The sequence below is a fragment of the Lynx canadensis genome, chromosome B1, assembly GCF_007474595.2.
Source record: "Lynx canadensis isolate LIC74 chromosome B1, mLynCan4.pri.v2, whole genome shotgun sequence".
Lineage (NCBI taxonomy): Eukaryota > Metazoa > Chordata > Mammalia > Carnivora > Felidae > Lynx > Lynx canadensis.
This window is the reverse complement of record NC_044306.2, coordinates 59406474-59426848: the sequence shown is the minus strand read 5'-3', so window position 1 is coordinate 59426848 and position 20375 is coordinate 59406474. Positions and strand designations below refer to the sequence as shown.

The window sequence follows — 20375 nt, the reverse complement described above, 5'->3', positions numbered from 1 at the left end:
GAACAATTAAAAGGGTCCATTTGTCTACCTGAATACTCTGTTGTCCAATAATGGCTAGGTGTTTCCTCAGAGCACAAGTGAACACTGAAGGGGCAACTTTTGGGTCTGGTAAAAAACAAGCGAGATGACAAAGAACGAAACCATTACACGTTAACTAATATATTTCCACATAAATTAATCTCCCACTTCTGTATATTTTGGGAAAACTTCACAAAAAAGTTGGTAGACATTGTTTTTTATTTTTTAAATGTTTATTTATATTTGAGAGAGAGCAAGAAGAGCGAGAGAGAGCAAGAACACATGCGTGAACGGGGGAGGGTCAGAGAGACGGGGAGACAGAAGATCTGAAGTGGGCTCTGCTCTGAGAGCAGAGAGCCTGAAGTGGGGCTCAATCTCACAAACCATGAGATCATGACCTAAGCTGAAGTTGAACGCTTAACCGAGTGGGCCACCCAGGAGCCCCAACATCCTTGATTATCTGTCATGTCACTGCATCAATTCTTCTCATATGTACTTACAGTTTAAATCATAAGGGGGTAAAACATGAAATTCAAGTCCTTTGGCAAGCTAACTTGTCTCTTTGAAAAATTCTCTATTAAGGGTACAAAGGGTCAAAGGCTGTGCACTGGGCTGATAGCACCAGCAAGAAAGGAAAGAGCATGAAATTTGTTTTTCCTGAGGTAGAATAAAATGTTTCCACAAAACTTCCATGATAATAAGCTGTATATAACTTACCAAGATATTACAGTAATAGGAAATCATTGAGCACATAGTTTAACCTCGCATAAAGAAACATTAAGATAAAAAATAATGGACTTTTTAAAGGTAAATTTAGGTAAATATTAAGGATAATATGGATTTTCTTATCTCAGCTTTGCATGCTCAGCACTTTACAAACAACCTTAGATAAAATATCACCATCAAATGTTATTTTCCATCTACCTCAATGGTTAGGACCATGTCTCCTTGCCCTGTTGATGAGAATGTCCTATTAGAAGAATGGAAATCCTGTCAGTCAATATGTAACAAAGTGAACTTGCTTTGGAACAACTGGCTGCTCACAAAGCTGTACTAATTGCAGCTCAGTAGCCAGTGCTTCCATAGATGACTGCAAATTGATTAACAATTTGTTCCTGTGGCTCCCCAGGGCCTTGAATTCACCCGGCCTGTCTGATCTACAGTTAGTAGGATACATCTTTTTCAAACATGAGCATGCCTCTCCTTCAGACTTCAAGGATTTTTTCCACATGATAAACTTTCAAGAATAATAGGCAGTGATGCTACCATTAACACCTATCAATGCCTGAAGTATCAATGGCAGGAGAGAGAGGAGACAGACAATCATAAGGACTCTGTGTTACGTGTTTAGGAATGAAGAAATGAGGTACTATTAAAGGGTGGCCTTAATATAACATTACACGAGCATTTGGCCAGGAGATCCAGTACTTACAAATCCTACCTTGGCCTAGCCATCTCACCGTCTGGTGGTCTCTAAGAAAATCAGATGCCGGAAGGAAGAAATGTCATGTTTAATTATTATGGTGGGAGTGGCCCAAACCTCAACAATACCAGAAGAAGAAAAGGAGTCACAAAATGCCTTCTTCTACTATAAGCTCATTTAGATCCCAAGGCACAAATCCTCAAAAGCATGACTTAATCCACATGCTGGTATCTGACCAATTAACTCAGCACTCATGTTGCATTGAGTAAGAAATAAGGGAAAGAACTGAGAAGATTTTCTTCCCATTAAGGCCAAAAATACGAATTGAAAAAACTATTGCATCTACTTGATATCAAAGTTAAATTTATCCTGGGATCAAACCATAGCTTCCATTAGCAATGTCTGCTTTGAAATAGTCTGAAATATTACCATGGTCCTGTTCATACCCAGCCAAGTGTTGCTTTAGTTAAAATGAATTAAAATTTCAGGTTTCTGTATGCCGTGCTCTGGAATAAACATAAGAAATATATTTCCTACATATATTCCCTATATTTCCTGCTGTTTTTCTCATTATAAAAATACAGGGTGCTTTCCCTGTACCTTTTCCTATATTTTCCATTAAATAAATGCATACTGATCTTTCCACTAAAATAAATACACATCGATCATTTGTTACATGATGGATGATGTGCTAGGAGCTGGAGATCTATACATGCAGACAAATGGTTCCTGCCCTCAAGGAGCTTACAAACAGACTTATAAATAACACACTCTTTATATTTTCCTGAGTTTTACTTCTTTCAGTCAACAATACACTTTTTGAGACTTATCCATATGGCCTATGAATCGGTCATTTTTTTAAAGTGCTATATAATATTCCATTGTGCAGATACACTACAATTTATGCATTCTATTGTTGATTGATATTTGGGTTCCCTTTACCTCTCCTCCTGTCCCTTCTCCTTCTCTTTCTGAAGACTTCCTCCTACCTATAAATTTTGGCTATTAAGAACAATGCGGCCATGAATAATCTTGTGCATATTTCTTGGTGGACTAAGCACTCATCTGGATGTTTGGTATATGCCTAGGAGAGGAATGACTGGGCTACACAACTGGCATGTTTAGAAAAATAAAGTCTACATGCAGAAGTATGTGCATACAGGCAGACCCATCGCGGTGTGGTGGAACCAGCGAATTGCAGAGAGAAGACCACCGTTCTGGTCTTTTGTGTCTCTTAGCTCTCACATGTGTAATGCATTATGTCACTTAAACAGATATAATTCATTTTTCTATTTCACATCTTTCATTTTTATTTCTCTAAATCACCTATTATATTTTTCCTGCACTTCATTTTTACACACAGGCAGTCATATTTGTTACTAGAATGCTGCCATACTTTAAAATAACGTTAGGCATCTTCTGAAGCAGCAGAGGTTAGTACTTAAAAATGCTATTTGCTGCCTTTGTAAGTTCCAAGGAAAAGCACAAAGTTAAGACTATTTGGTAGAGGCTTTAAGTAAATCAGGCAGAAACTTAAAGAGGCTTTTATTGTAAGTGTACCTTAACATTCAGCAACAACAGGAGAGCAAGGATCTGACAGCTTTTAGTGGAATTTTGATAATGTTCACTTATGAATGTTTGTTTGAGCTCACTAGTGTAAACTTTCTGTGACATTTATCTAACCATGACCTTTTAGTTTAGGAGTACACTTATCACCTACGAAATAAATTTGTATCCTAAAATACCTTCTTTCCAGCATTTGGTAAGGAGTATCTGATGAGACCTGGTTGCCTACAAGGTAAAATTCAGTACATTGGAGCTAAAGTAGGGACAAATGAGATTTGTTAATCTTAAAACTGCAATGTCTTTTTTTTTTTGGAAAATCTAAAATTTAGATGGAATATTATCAGAAAGATAAAGAAGTATGAGAAAGGAAATACAGACAAAATATTGATAATACTAACAACAGCAACAAGACAGCTGAAGAAGTATCAAATAATCTGTGGCTGAAGCTGTCTTCGCTAAAGAGACTATGATTTTTTGAAAAAATTTTTAACGTTTATTTATTTTTGAGAGAGAGATGGAACACGAGCAGAGGAGGGGCAGAGAGAGAGGGAGACACAGAATCCAAAGTAGCTCCAGGCTCTGAGCTGTCAGCATAGAGCCCGACGCAGGGCTTGAACCCACAAGCTGTGAGATCATGCCCTGAGCCGAAGTCGGATGCTCAACCGACTGAGCCACCCAGGCGCCCCTAGAGATTATGACCTTTTTAAAAGATGGAACTTACATTTTTTAAAAAGAAGGAAAAAAATTTTAATGAAAATGAAACTGAGTAGTCACTATTTGATATGAAGCTTTGCAGATGTATCTGTTAGTTTTTGAGCACCAGAGAATACAAACAGTAGGTCTGATGGAGGAGCCTATACTAATTCACAACCCACTAGAGTATCCCTTGAACGTAATAGGTCTTTTACGACAAATAAAAACTTTAGAAAAACATATTATAAAAGTAAGATATGTTCATGATTTTTAAAAAGGAAATACTATAGAATAATATGAAGTAATAAGTGAAAGGCCTTGGCCAGTTTCCACATGTCTCCCCCTAACTCATTTCCCAGATGTATCTAAGTTTAACAGTTTAGAACATATCCCTCCATATATTTTCTATGTAGATATTGTTAAATATGTAAAATATGTATTTATTAATTTTTAACACAAATGAAACCAACTGGTATATACTATTCTCTCCTATAACAATATCTCATCTTTCTGCATCAATAGAGACAGCATGGTATTTCATTGTACAGAGATGTCTCATTTAATATATCTTGGCATGTTTGTGCAGGCATATCTGCAGGGCAAACTCCTAAAAATGAAATTGTTAGATCGAAGTATAAGCTTAAAACACTTTTTTGAAGGATATTACCAAATTGCTCTCCAAAAAGTGGTCAATTTTCATCACCTCCGATGGTGTATTTTTTTATTGCAATATATTTAACATACTACATTGCGTAAATTTTAGCTGTACCTCCAGTAGACTATTAAGAAGTCTCTGTTTTGAGGTGCTTGGGTGGCTTAGTCAGTTAAGCGGCTGACTCTTGATTTCAGCTCAGGTCATGATCTCATAGTTGGTGAGATACAGCCCCACAGGCTCTGCCTTGACAAGGTGGAGACTGCTTGGGATTCTCTCTCTCCCTCTCTCTCTCTGCTCTTCTCCTGCTCACACACAATCTCTCTCAAAATAAATAAATAAACTTTAAAAACAAAAATGTATCTGTTTCTCCACATTGTTAACGGTATTGGGTATTGTCAATCATTTAAAAAATATTATTTGGAGAGGTAACAAACTATATTATACTGTTTTAATTTGTATTTCTCTATTTGTTGAGATCAAACATCTGTGTTTTTTGGATTTGCATATTATCACACTTTATCCATTTTTCTATTGGGTTGTTTGTATTCTTCTTATAGATCTATGACCGTTCTTCATATATTGTCTAAGTCATTCTTTAATATAACATGTATGCATGTATATATGTGTGTGTGTATATATTCACCAAGTTACAAATATTACTCCAATTTGTTTTTTAACTTGTTATGTTTGTTATATATACCTTTTTATTTTATGTGCCAAATTTATCTTTTCCACTAATGGCATCTTAATTTATCATGCTTTAAAAGTCTTATTCTATAATTATTTTTAAAAAGAAAACCATTTTTTTCCTACTATTTTGGTGGCTCCTTCCACCCTTTTTTTTCTTTCTTTACATCTCAATCTTTGAACAATGTGCACATTTGCATAAAGAATAAGGTGAGGGGGCGCCTGGGTGGCTCAGTCGGTTAAGCGTCCAGCTTCAGCTCAGGTCATGATTTCACAGTTTGTGGGTTCGAGCTCCGTGTCGGACTCTGTGCTGACAGCTCAGAGCCTGGAGCCTGCTTCAGATTCTGTGTCTCCCTTTCTTTCTGCCCCTCCCCAGCTCGCACTCTGTCTCTCTCTCTCTCTCAAAAATAAATAAACATTAAAAAAAATTTTTTTTTTTAAAGAATAAGGTGAGGATTGTGCTATGTTTTTTTCCACGTGGCTCAGGAGCTGGTCCATCACTGTTTATCTAATAGTCCACTTTTTCCTCATTGGCTTGAAATGCACCTTCACAAAGCTATGCTTTAAAAGAACTTCAGTGTTCTGCTACATCACAAGGTCCAGTGTTCCTTCCCCAGAGAGTTAGACACTTTGAATACCAGTGAATGAATGTTACAGGATGTAAATTCATGCCATTTACCTCCTCTTAGCAGAAACAAAAATATTTTGCCTCACATTACAGTCCTTTGCAAAATCTTTTCACATAGTAGCAATGAGGAATTTGTATTTCCATTAGTCTTGTATTCTTCCCTGCAATTTAGGTAACAAGATTTTTGTTTTTGTATGATTGAAATACAAAAGCAAGCTCAGTCTTCATTTATAATACAAGACTCCCCCACAGAAAAGGAATACTTATAAAGACTGAAGGGATTACTCAGAAGTCTTTTAAAATTGATCTGAAAGCCTCCCTCAGGTAGCAACTCCATTTAGGGCTCGGTAAATATTTGTTGAGTAAATAAAAATGTCAGTCTCTTAGAACTATCAAGGGAAGGAGGGGCTCCCTCTAGACCAGCACTGTCCAACTGAAGTATAATATGAGTCACATGTGTAATTTAAAACTTTTAATAACCACATTTAAGAAGATAACAGGTAAAGTTAATTTAATATATCTTATTCAGTCCAATTTATCCATTATCACTCAACACATAATCAACATAAAAAAATTATTGAAACAGTTACATTCTATTTTTTGAAATCCAGTGTGTATTGTATACTTATGTCACATCTCAACCTGGAATAGGCATATTTCAAGTTCTCAGTAGCTACACATATTGAAGAGTACAGCTCTGGACTCTCAGGAGTTGATGAAGGGGAGAGGAACTACACCCAAGATGGCTGTCTCCTGAGGCTCACTAAGCACAACAGATTTGCCAAACAGAGAAAGAACAACTGAAACTACTCCCCTGACCTCCCCTGGCCCACGTTTGTGAAGCCTTGTGAGCCCTGAAGTTGTTCACTGGTAATGAGGGTTACTCCTTTACCCAGCAGGGCAGTGAGGAACACAGACTCAGTACAGCCTTCATGACATCCTACGGGGAAAAGGATTTTCAAAGTAACTGCCCCAATGCACTAAGTTAGGAAGGTGAGAAACATCAGTTATTTAGCTCCTCGCTTACCTTTTTTAAGTGTTTATTTTGGCAGAGAAAGACAGAACATGAGTGGGGGAGGACTTGAACCCATGAACCGTGAGATCATGACCTGAGCCAAAATCAAGAGTTGGATGGTTAACTGACTGAACCACCCAGGTGCTCCTGGCTTAATTATCCTCACCTCTGTTGGCCCCAGCTGTTAAAAAATAAACAAACCAGAATTTTCTTTTTCAGGTTGCTGATTCTGAAATATAAGGGACAAAGGGAGTGTTCACTTCATTGAAAGCCTAAACAGAATTTTAGCTGCAGGAGCTGTATAAAAGATTGTTGAAGAAAACCACAGGAATTGAGGCGCCTGGGTGGCTCAGTCGGTTAAGCGGCCGACTTCGGCTCAGGTCATGATCTCGCGGTCCGTGAGTTCGAGCCCCGCGTCAGGCTCTGTGCTGATAGCTCAGAGCCTGGAGCCTGTTTCAGATTCTGTGTCTCCCTCTCTCTGACCCTCCCCCGTTCATGCTCTGTCTCTCTCTGTCTCAAAAATAAATAAACGTTAAAAAAAAAAAAATTAAAAAAAAAAAAAAAAGAAAACCACAGGAAAAGCTCTGAACATAAAGTTGAAAGGTCTGGGTTGGAGTTAAGTCTCTCCTCATTGGCCAAGTACTCTTGGGGAGACCATTTAAATTCCATGGCTTCAGTTTCCTTCGCTGTATAAAACAGGGAAGGTAATATCAATTCTGTATACCCCAGGTAAAAATGAGTACAGGTTAAAGTGCTCTGTAACCCATAAAGCTCTATATGAATATGAGTTATTCTCACTGTTCCCAGAGAGATCCCAGCTGGTCCTTCACATGCTCCATTGCCCTGGGCAAGTCACTTTTTTGTATGTGTGTCTCCTATTTGTCATATGTAACATGAAGTTGGACTTAATGATCTGTAAAGTTTTATTCCTATGTAAAGTAGTGGTGATACCTTTTCTCAACCCAAATCAAAAACATCCCATTCAAAATACTCAGAGGCAGAGACCTCTTTGTCAAGTATAAAGCCCTCAGGCCCAAGGTGACCAGAATCAAACATAAAGACTTTCACTCATTCAAGTGTTTTTTGAGTGACTATTATAAGCCAGGCACAGTACTGTGTGGGGTAAAGGGGACCAGAGAAACAACCCCACCCCCGACTTGTGAAAAAAAGAAACCTAGAAAATAGCACGATGGATTTCTAACATTGGGTAGGAGGTGCAAATTCACCTGTCAGCAGAGCTCATTCAATGAGACCAACAGGGAACAGTGGACTGTATGGTACATTGGCAAGTGTCTGTCCTCTCTCAAGAGGCAACTGCTTGCTGGTGTCAGCTGATTTTTTTTTTTTTTTAAGGAAAGCTAGAAATTTAGGCTTATGTAAAATCTCCTGATTTTTCCATCTTAACAATGAATTAAAACGAACCCACTCTGTAAGCCAAGCATAAAATTCATATGGAGTCATTGTCTAACTAGGGAAGAAAAAGTACACAAGATAGCAGAAGCAGGAGGGAAAAGCAAAAAGGCACTCAGAATTTCAGGTTACAGGGGCACCTGGGTGGCTCAGTTGGGTAAGTGTCCAACTCTTGGTTTGGCTCAGGTCATGATTTCATGGTTCATGAGCACATACTCTCGCTCTTTCCCAAAAATAAATAAATAAACTTTTTATTAAAAAGTTAAAAAAAAAAAAGAATTTAGGGCTACAGAAAGGCCTTGCAAAGTTTCCCAGACCAACCAACCAATATGCCAGAAATGAAAAAGGCAAGTAGTTACAGGGAGATCAAGAATAGTGGTTGTGATGGTTAATATTATGGGGGAAAAAGAAAAAATCGTGGTAGATGTCCCGGGGAGAATAAAACAACAAAATGAGAGCTACGAAAAGGCAGTTAGTTGGCAGCCAGGAGGTCAGTTTCTGGGACTGAAGTAGCCAAAGCCTAACAGTAGGTAATCGGAAAACAGAGGCACTGAGCAGGTATAAGTGATTCTTATGAGAATTTTGGCAGGGAAAGGAAGGAAAGAGGTAGAATCATAACGTGAAGGGAGTGCAGTCAAGGAAAATAGTTTTGAGGTGAGCAAAAAGCTGCTCATTTCCCTACATAAAGGGGAAGCCAGGAGGAAAGCAAATAACTGAACTGCAGAACAGAAAAGATACATATGATGTGACCAAGTTCCTGGAGAATGAAAGGTTTGGGAGGAGGAGACAGAAACTAAAAGGAAAAGAAACACTTCATCCATCAAGATGACGGGGAGACTGTGAGCAGCAAATATGCAGAAGAATTCAGAGAGAGAGAGAGGAAAGCTCTACCCTGACGGTTAAAGCTAAAGAGTCAGTCATACCTGTTACTTCTGAAACAACAGGTCTACAATCTTACTATGGTGTCAAGGACTGAGACCAATGGTTATTTAGAAGTTGGGCTCAGTTCAGTTCTCTGTGCCCACTGACTCTAATACTCTAGGTTTTGTGTGGGTCTCTTTTGGTGTGGTATTCGTTCACCAAATGCACACCACAAATAAGAAATGTCTATAAACCAAAAGGATACATTCCACTCATACATTTTATTTTCAAGGACCTCATTACCAGATGTAGCAATACTACATCTGGAATAGGTATCTCAGGAGGTTAAGAATATGCAATTGCCATTAAATTCTAAGTAATAATTTGTCAGTGTGAAATGACACACTGACAGAAATTCCACAGTGATACATAATCAGTTAATAAACTAGCGAATGACTATTTCTCCTGCCCTAGTACCTAATGTGTGTTTGTGTGTGTGTGTGCGAGTGTGTGAGAGACAGAGAGAGAGAGAGAGAAAAAGAGAGAGAGGGGGTGGAAGGTTGTAAGGCACAGGGAGGAAAGCTAATCACCAAGAAGGAATCTGATACAGAAAAATACTGAGAATAATGACTATCATGAATTTGCACTTTTGTTTAAGATCTTCCTTCTCCTCAGCCTGTAGAGAAAGTTTTGCTCCACACACATGTGAAACCTAATAGGCACACTGCCACTAAACACTACTTTAAAAGACAATGCTGTTTTACAACACTTAGGAAAAATTTTCCAGAAATACATTCAATTTCATTTTAGAGAAGCATGTTCCTCAGTGGTTTAATAATCAAGATGCTTCTGTTTATGCCATTTATATGCCACGTATGTGCACAAATGTGCAGAATAAAGTAGAATATCCATTCAACCTTCTTCAGGATACAAGACAGAACTTAACCTGTGTTAATTAAAATGAATCTAATTTGTTTCTTAAAGCCTAGTTACCACCAAATTTAGGATGTATACCAAAATATAATAATATTTTTAAATATCAATAACATTGAAAAGGTCTTATAATGGTTTTAATTAATTTGTGATTTTTCTCTTAAAAAAAGGCAACCTCAGATATTTGAAATTGTGGAATAAAGAGTCATTTCTGAAAATTAACCTTTTAAGTGTTAGAATTTAAAAAGCTATCATTATTCTTGCTGAAAAATCAAAATGTCCTACATACTTTTTAAGCAAAGCTTGCTAATAACAGTGACTCTATACCAGTATTTGGAACTCTAGTATTCCATGTGCTGTAAGGCTAGCACAGGGCAGAAATGTGGGGCATCAATGGACTGCAGAATGGAGACCACAGTTTGCTTTTCAATTACTGGCTGTGTGTCCCTAAACAAGACACTTAACTTGTTTAAAAGATGGGGAAAAAAAATTAACTAAATTATGATTTAGCTACCAGAATGTTTATTATGTAGTAAAAACCCTGATGATTAGTAGTATTATAATAACATAGAGAATGGCAAAATCATGTGTTAAAGCATAAGGGAAAAGAATGGAAAGATATTTATCAAAATCATGTGTGATAGGACTAACAGTTATTTGTTTCCTCTCCAACTTTTCCACAATGTGATTATATTACTGAAATAAAATCATTAAAAATATTCTTTATGTAAGATGTGGCTCCCAAGGAACACAGGAAAACATTAAATCATCTACACACATAATTATATTCTTAGCATGTGCCAGATCTAAAATGGTACAAACTGAGTATCATAGATGTTCGAAGCAAGGAGGAAGCTGTTTGTTCTGTTTTGTTTCTGCACAGGAGAATTAGGAAAGAAGGACTTCATGAAAAATGACAGTATTCACCTGGACCTTGAAGAAAGAGTAAACTTTCTACAGATAGTTGGACAAAGAAATATCCCAGATGAGCTGTAAAGGCAACAATTCCAAACCATGTTTTCCAGGAACAATCAGTAGATCAACTTAGTGAGGGCCCTGGTTATGTACAGGGGGATACAGCCAGGCTAAGTAATTTGAGGGTTCCTTGGGGAATCATTGTGGATGTTAGACACCAGTTGGTCATTATCCTCAGTCTCTGATGAAGGCACCACAGGAGACCTGCATTTTTATGTTCTCCAAAGCTACTCAGAGTACTGGAAACTGCCCATTCATGCAGTGAGAATTCAATAAACATTAACTGATCTTTAGAATCTCAGCTCCCAGAGTGTTTTCTTTTTTTTTTTTTTTTTTTTAATTTTTTTTTCAACGTTTATTTATTTTTTGGGACAGAGAGAGACAGAGCATGAATGGGGGAGGGGCAGAGAGAGAGAGAGACACAGAATCGGAAACAGGCTCCAGGCTCTGAGCCATCAGCCCAGAGCCTGACGCGGGGCTCGAACTCACGGACCGCAAGATCGTGACCTGGCTGAAGTCGGACGCTTAACCGACTGCGCCACCCAGGCGCCCCCCCAGCCAGAGTGTTTTCTTGATAGGAAACTTTTAAACTAGAAAGGGTTACTGAATAATAGATGGAGTGCAAACTGCCTTAAATAAAGTTCCTTACCTAATTTAAAGGCTTCCTTGTCAGATTGAATCTAGTCAAGTTGCCTCGAGCCATATGTATTAAGCAGTTGTTCCTGCAGTCCAGAGGAGACCTGCCTCTGCCCTTAGAAATTCAGAAACCAGTGCTCATTTTTCCTTCTGTCATTGTGGCAGAACGAAAAGGCAACAATTACTTGTATCAAGCTAATAACATTCAGAAGATAACAAAACATGCACTATGAGATGGAGCCCACTGTGCTAAGGAAAAAAAAAAAGCTACTTCAATGTATTCAGTTATTAGAATTAAAAATGGCAGTATGAAAGAAACATCAAAATGAAGTAGGTATTGCTAGGAGAGCTATTTAAAAAGAAGCCAGGAAGCCATTAAGGAAGTAAGGCTTATGCATGTCCTCACCTGAAAGAAAAGATGAACTTCAAAATATAGGTCACTGCCAAACCACAAGCATCCTGGAGCACTAGCTGCAACTCTGCCATTTCAAGAGAAATGAACTTTTTTTCTTTTACTTAGGAATGGACTTTTTGCTTAGTGATAGCCCTTAGCAACCAATCATGTACAGGTAAGAATAGCTTCAGTTTTTCAGAATCAATCATATTACTTGACAATTTTTATAGCTTTATTGTAAATTCCCCCTTTGCCTTTAAAAGTCCTCTTCTTTTCTCCCCACTTCAGAACACATTTTCAATTCCTGCTCGAATCTGTGTCACTAGAATTGCAATTCTCAGACCCCAGATAAAAGCCTTTGGTTTGCCCTTCAGTCTTGCTGCATTTCTCATTTGATATTACGTGGTGTCAGAAGTGGGATCCAAAGCAGCTGACCTTCACCTCCACCTCTGCTGCTGTTGTGGATTCAAGTAAGGTGCCTACAAGAGTTCAGTGCACTCTGTTGCCTCCTGTGTTTTGGGTTACAGTAGTAGTCCTCTTGTTCCTGAACCTCCCAACTCAGTCAAGGTTCAGGCTCCGTTTTGGTGTCCTGTGTTGCCAGCCTTTACTAACAGAAGATTTTCTGTTGTGTCTCTGGTAAGTACACACTCTTTGTTAAAATAGGTAGTTCACTGTCTAAAGAGGAGGCTACTAATCAGTCCCCTCTGGAATTCCCGCTGGCTTTATGTATAAAAACTATGGACCTTTGTCCTACAAATGTTTGTCATGCTGAATGATGATTACTCAGGATAACTTACAATTGAACTGGCTCACTTGGGGCTCTTTTGAAATTCCTAAATTGGTTTATCTGTGCAGCCGATTGAAAGAGGTTGTAAGACAAAACAGCCTGAGTGGGAAGCCTATTTTCATTGGCATTTCAAGGGCTCTAAATGCATAAATACTTCCAAAAGTGCTTCCCTCCAGAATGCTAACTTGAAATTAACCAGGGCTAATTCTGAGCTGTTTCAGAGACTTACTAAATTGGAGGAGTCTTTCAAAGGCTCCTCTGATATCTCTGCTCATATTCCCTTTGCTCCTCCTCCTGCTTGCTCACCACCTCTCTATCCTTCACTAGCTGAACTTCCTTACTCTAATGACTCAGATCCTGAGCCACCAGCCTTTGCCACTCCCTTTATGGTTAAACCTAATATAAGTGGTTCAGGGATCCCCCTCCATGATCTCTACTCTTTGGACAAAAATGGAACTCTGGGCTATTACTAAAGAGTTCCCAGATCCTAAATATAATCCTGTAAGTTTTGCAAAGGAATTTAATCTAGTGGTCCATGCTGAAGATTCAGCTCTTCTGAAGGAAGAGCTAAAGAATGCATAGAGTAAATTAGAAAAATCCTTTCGAGAATTTCAGTAAGTGGAGAGCAATTGACCAATTGAATATTCTCAAACTAGCAAAAAAAAAAATACTTTATAGTGATTCCTAAACTTTTTCCTAAAATTATTGATTGGGAAAATACCCAATACTTCACTCAAAACCTGAGGAAGTTATGATTAATCACCTTGAAAGAATCTAAAACAAATATTGTCTAGATTCAATTAATTATGAAATGCTCACCTATTTATTTATTTATCTATCTATCTATCTATCTATTTAATTTTTTAACATTTACTTATTTTTGAGAGACAGAGAAAGACAGAGCATGAGCAGGGGAGGGGCAGAGAGAGAGGGAGACACAGAATCCGAAGCAGGCTCCAGGCTCTGAGCTGTCAGCACAGAGCCCGATGCGGGGCTCAAACCCACAGGCCGCGAGATCATGACCTGAGCCGAAGTCAATGGCTTAACCGACTGAGCCACCCAGGCACCCCAATGCTGACCCTGTTTAACTCAACCTTCCTGAACAGGTTAAATGAAGAACTAAGCACATTTGTTTAACCTAAGCAACTTAACTGGGCCATTATGGATATTTATAACCTAGTCAACTTGCCTGAACTAGCCAAAGGATCCAAAGAAAAAATTGAAAAGTCATTCAAATTTTAAGTATCCATATTCAAGCTACCCAAATAATGAGCTTACAAATGCAACATTTAACAACCAAATCTATCTTCCAAAATCCACCAGTCAAGCCATCCATCCTTAAAGGGGTTTGCCACTACTGTAAAAAGCCCAGACACCAAGAAAAGTTTTGTTTACAAGTGAAAGTCTCCTATAAGACCAATAGCCTCAGAAACTATGATTTCTCCCAGGAATTCCAACCTAAATACTCCCAACAGTAGAGATGCCCTGAGGATTGAAAGAGGATTTTTCCCTATGCTTTTGACTACCTGGGGAAAACAGACTTACCCATTGGGAATGAGGTAACTAAGGCTCTAACAGACACTAAAGCCATATACTCAGTCCTCATCTCCACCAGCCTCATCTTTCCCCTTTCTTAGAGTACTAAAACTACACAAATGGTGGGTGTTTCTAGTCAACCCATGACCATTTCAAAATTCCTTTTCTTTCAACACAAGCCCAATGAAGGAACTCATCAATTCCTTTTAGTTCCCTCTGCCTCTATTCACCTCCTAGGACGAGATATCCCTGAGGCATACAAAGCTCACATTTTTTTTTTTTCTCAAAAGACAGTTTTTACATCTCCAATTGACAATCCTCAAGAAGACTTGTCCATAGCTATCACAGTCTTCTCAGGCACTATAATTGAACCAAATCCCTTCCTAGATTCCATTCCACCTGAAATATGGTCTAAAATCAAAACAGAGGGGGCACCTGGGTGGCTCAGTCAGTTAAGTGGATGACTCTAAAATCAAAACAGAGGGGGCACCTGGGTGGCTCAGTCAGTTAAGTGGATGACTCTTGATCTTAGCTCAGGTTGTCTCAGGGTTATGAGTTCAGACCCTGCGTTGGGCTTCATGCTGGGTGTGAAGCCTACTTAAAAATAGATAGATAGATAGATAGATAGATAGATAGATAGATAGATAGATAGATAAAATGCAACTGACATTGGGTACATTCATTATATACTACCAATACAAATATAAATTGAGGAAAATAAGCCCCTGCTTAATATTCACCAATACCCTTTAAATGCAGACGCTACTCAAGGAATTGAGCCCATTATTGAGGAATACATTAAGCAAGGTCTCACAGTTCCTCATACAAGTTCTTGAAATACTCCTATCTTGTCCAAAAACCTCTTGGAAGGGAATGGAGGTTTGTCCAAGATCTGAAAGCAATAAACAACACAGTTATACCTCAGCACCCAGTCGTGTCTAATCCTCACAACTTTCTTTAAGTCATATGACCAGAAAGTAAATTCTTTGGAGTCATGTATCTGTGTAGTGCCTTTTTCAGTATTCCTATCAATTCTAGAAGGTAGATCCTATTTGCTTTCACTTGGGAAGGACAAGTACCCTTGGACAGTAATGTCTCAGGGATACACTGAGAGTCCAACCTATTTTTCTACAATCTTTATCATCAATAAAGAGTTTCGATATCAGTCCTCCCTTCTATAATATGTAGATGACCCCCGTGTTCAACTTCTGGAGAGGCATTTCTCAAAAACAAATTCCATCTCCTTCAAGAACTAGCAAAAAGGAGACACAAAGTATCTAAAGAAAAACTTCAATCCTATAAATCCCAAGTTAAATATCTGGGACATTTGATCACTGACCATGGCCTTCTCTGGATCCCAAAAGATTTCAAGGTATCTCGTGCCTTCCTGCCCCTAAAACCAAAAGACAATTCAGAGGGTTTTAGGGTTGGCAGGATGTTGTAGAAATTATATCCTAAATTTCTCTACCATGGCTTAGCCCTTCTATTCCCTTCTTACACTGACCAAACAGAGACCTTTACATGGGTACATGGGCAGAAGGATCTCAGGAAGCCTTTAATAAGATAAAGCACAGAGCCTATATAACCTTCCTGCCCTGAGGCACCCTATTGATTACCTTTTTCCCTTTTGTTCATGAGAGAGAAATGTAACTGTTGACTCTTAATTGATTTACAGGAACCCCTCTTGAAAATATTGAATTAATTTGGTTTGCTGATGGATCTTACCTAAAAGAATAAACAAGTCAATATCAGGCTGGTTACAAAATTGTATCCTTAAATGGAACAACTGAAGCTGACTCAATGCCCCAAGCAACTTCTACCCAACAGGCAGAACTTCATGCATTAAGTCAAGCTTGCATCTTATCCAAAAATAAAACTGACAATATTTATACTGACAGCCAATATGCCTTTGGTGTTGTCCATGACGTTGTATTATTTTGAAAACAAAAGGTTTTCTGACCTCCTCTGGACAGAAGATTAAAAAAAAAAAAAATAGCGCTTATGTTTTAAACCTTTTAGGAGCCATTCAACTACCTAAATCTCTACCCTACAAAAACCAAAAACTCCAACACACTCTATGACAAACAAGAGAAAAGCATTTGGCTGATGCATCTGCCAGGAGAGCAGCCCTAAATTTAGCCCCTAAGATAATCAGGGCATCCTTAACCTTGGCTGAGTCCTTTATCAATATGAAGGACCAACTTCTAACAGCATATTTGGCTGCACAACAAAGTAAGAAAAAATGTGTTGAACAAAAATGCAAATTTAAACCAAAAAGAAATTTATGGGTAGGTCCAAGTGGATGGCCAGTCTTCCCTGACTGTCTGCAGAGAAACAAGTATTAACAATAAATGTGTATCATGACTTTTAACGATTGGAACACTGACAAAATGATCTTATGGGGAAATCAGTACTACTGGAAGCTGTCTCTCAAAGTCGGTTCCCAAGTATACCAGAAATAACAAATTTGTTCAAAATAAACCCCTAAAAACCCATTCATACCTCTATGGAATATTTTCCCTATCTTAGGTCCCTTTGTTATGTGGCAAATGGATCTCATCCAGTTGCAGCCTTCTTAGGGATACAAATTTGTATTGGTAATGATCCGTATGCTTTCTCACTGGGTAGAAGCATTTCCATACCACAGAGCCACAGCCTCATCAGTGAGCAAAATACTATTGGGAAAAAAAATATTCTCATTTGTAGAATTCCCTCAGAACTCCCTAATGACAGAGGTTTCCATTTCACTGGTCAGGTAATTCAATCTGTAAAATCTGGCACATCCTACATTTTCATTGTGTTTACCATCCCCAGTACTCAGGACTGGTGGAATGCACCAACAGGATTATCAAAAATCAATTGGCAAAACCCATAGAATCCTTTAAAGTGCTTAGGCCCAGAGTTCTGCCCTTGGTGTCGCTCAACAGGAAAAAGCAGGTTGTCACCCTTTGAACTAATCACTGGCAGACCTATGAGGCTAGATGGAAGGAATATATGAACAGCTTTCCGAAAAGGAGACCTTTTAATCTACTGCAAGGAACTCATAAACGCCCTCAAAACTAACTTATAGCTCATAGAGCAACCTTTTCACAGCATGCTCCCAGAAGACAAAGACATACATTACCATGACCTGTAACCTGGTGATGATGTTTATTGGAAACGTCATCTCCAGGAAGATACCTCACAGCCAAAGGACCATACCAAGCATTATTAACCAATCTCTGTGCTGCTAAACTCAAGGGTACTGATGCATAGATTCATTTTAAAAGTGCATCAGCTCCTGAATGGTCATCTGAAGCCTCTGGGGACCTTACATTTAAAGGCTCCAGACAGCCCAGGACCATTTGAAGACTACTCAGCCAGGATTAGAAGCATATGACACCTGATACAGACTGCTTCCCAAGAATCTGGACCAGGCCTGTATATTAAACCCTTTAGCCAATAAACATTCATGTAATATTTGGTATCCTACTCCTTGTTACAGCAATAACTGTACTCCACTTGATTCTTCTTTTTCCTCCTGGTTTCAATTGTTTAACTCTGTTTAAAGGGTTCTGATTTTACTATACCCAAGGATGATTCCCCTGATCCTATTCATTCTGTCCTTAGTCCACAGTGAAACTTGGCATAAAAATACCCTTATTTGGTTATCCCAGTCTATGGCCAAAATAGGAGACTTATCTAATTGTTGGGCATATCATCATAAGCCCCTTACCAACTCTATGGTAACTTTGTTATACCTGTCAATAATTTTTCATCCCTTCTGAATTGTACCACAAATCAAACAACCCCTTCAAGCTCCACTTACTGTGTCAAGATAGTTTTGCTGCCAGGCAAAACATACCCCATGATTTTGGGTCCCCCTGTCTAACGGAGTACCAACGATATCCATGAGCCCTCCTTTATCAATGGCTTGAATCAAAAATAGATATCCTTCCGTATATCTTGCCCTGACCCTCTATGTAACACCTTCTAACAACTAGAAATGAGATCTATAGGCTGGGCAAACAAGCCACTCAATTCCTGAAAAAATAATTACACTAAACTACATACAGATCTCTCGTTTGATCATAAACCCTCTTCCATACTGGTAAACAAATCTATAAATAACCATACACTAGCAGGTGTACTTTGTGTACCCTCAGGACACATTTGTCTGTGCATATAAAAATAAACCACAGACATTCAATTGTTTAGACAGACTCCTCGGAAAATGTCTCCTGGGTTATATAATAACTCCATTCACAATTCTTAAATTAATAACTCAAGGTTCCCAGAAACCAGGAAGACAAAAGAGAGTCCTTAATATAATTAAAGGTTAACCTGATGAAAATCCCTCTGAATGAGGACAACAGGTGTGGCCACTCCCAAAACCGTCAACCTAGTTTGGAGGTCAACTCTTTAGAAACAGCCTAGTTTGGGAAAATTTTTAGTTCCTGGCCTGGGATAGTACCTGCATGGAACAAATACATGATATGAAACCTATCCCAAACTATAAACAGAATGGCCAGATCAACTTCCAGAGCCATTAGAGCTCAAAAGAAATCTTTAGATTTTCCCTCCTGTGTGGTCCTTGACAACAACATCGCTTTAGACTACCTGTTGGATGCCCAAGGAGGGATGTGTGCTATCACAAATACTTCCTGTTGCACCTGGGTTAATGCATCCAGCCAGGTGGAATGGGAAACAACTCAGCTTTTCAAACCCACCAAACCCCTAAAAGGAACTCCCTCCCCTGGAATAACAAGCTTGTTTAACCTTAGATTTCCATATTTATTCAGCTGGCTTCCAATTGGGATGGGGACCATCCTAAGAATGGGGCCACAAATAATATTACTCACTGTTTTATTAATCTCGTTGTCTTAATGCAACTATTAACTCTGCATTTCTCAGTGTTGTACAACTCAGGAAACCAAAATCATTGCTCAAAGGCTTCAAATGATACGCCAAGGCTACTCATGTGGACTTCCTCATGTTCCCATCATAAATTTGATAAACTGCTCAAGTGAAGACAGTGCCTAAGCTTTGTCTCCTGAAAACCTCCCTGTTGCATAATTGTGGTCACAAGCTCTCCTCAAACAGACCAAACACCCTGCCTCTAGTTTCCCTCCTCTGTGGGATGTGACTTTCTAAAAACTACCCTTCCTAGTGCAGAGGACACCTATACCAATGTTGGATGACCTATTAGTTGAGGAAAGATTTTGATCAAAGGGGGAGAAATGTGAAAGAAGCATCAAAATGGAGTCAGTCTTGCCAGGAGAACTATTTAAAATGGAGCTGGGAGGCCATTAAGGACATTTATGCATGTTCCCACCTGAAAGAAAAGATGAACTTCAAAATATAGGTCACTGCCAAACCACAAGCATCCTGGAGCACCAGCTGCAACTCTGCCATTTCAAGAGAAATGAGCTTTTTTCTTTTACTTAGAAATGGACTTTTTGCTTCATGATAGCCCTTAGCAACCAATCATGGCCAGATAAGAATAGCTTCAACCTGTCAGCACCAATCATAATACTTGACAAACAATTTATGTGGCTTTACTGGAAATCCCCTCTTGCGTTTAAAAGCCCTCCTCTTTTCTCCCAACTTTGGAACACATTTTCAATTCCTGCTCAAATCTGTGTCTCTTGAATTATAATTCTCAGACCCCAAATAAAAACTTTTGGTTTGCCCTTCAGTCTTGCTGTATTTCTCAATCGACAAAAGTACGATGCCAAGCATCAGAGTAATTCTCCCTTACTGATTTCTCAACAATATCTCTAAATTTCATTTGTAAAAATTAATTTATTTCAGAATTGAAGGAAGAAGTGTGGTAAGCAACACAGTAATTCTGCCCTTCTGACTTTCCAACAATTTCTCTAAATTTCTTTTATAAAAATTAATTTACTTCGGAATAGAAGGGGAAGTTTGAATGCCAAGCAGTATAGTTATTCTCTCCAACTTCCCCCTAACTTTCCTGCATTTCTTTTTTACAAAATGATTTCAATTAACTGAACAATTTATTTTGTAATTTTAAAGAAAAAGAATACACTCAAAAATACAGATGATAGAATATCTTTTTATACTGCTCAAGCAACTCTCTCTGATATTAAATCAAGAACTATTATTTTGGTCTTTTGATCTCATTATTCTCTAGAGGAAAGGCTTTAGGTTAAGAA

The 20375-nt window shown here is 38.5% G+C and overlaps 1 protein-coding gene across 1 annotated transcript in view; it reads right to left on the bottom strand.

The window, feature by feature from the left end:
* SH3RF1 (SH3 domain containing ring finger 1) overlaps positions 1-20375 on the bottom strand; it is a 184358-nt gene that overhangs the window by 40249 nt on the left and 123734 nt on the right.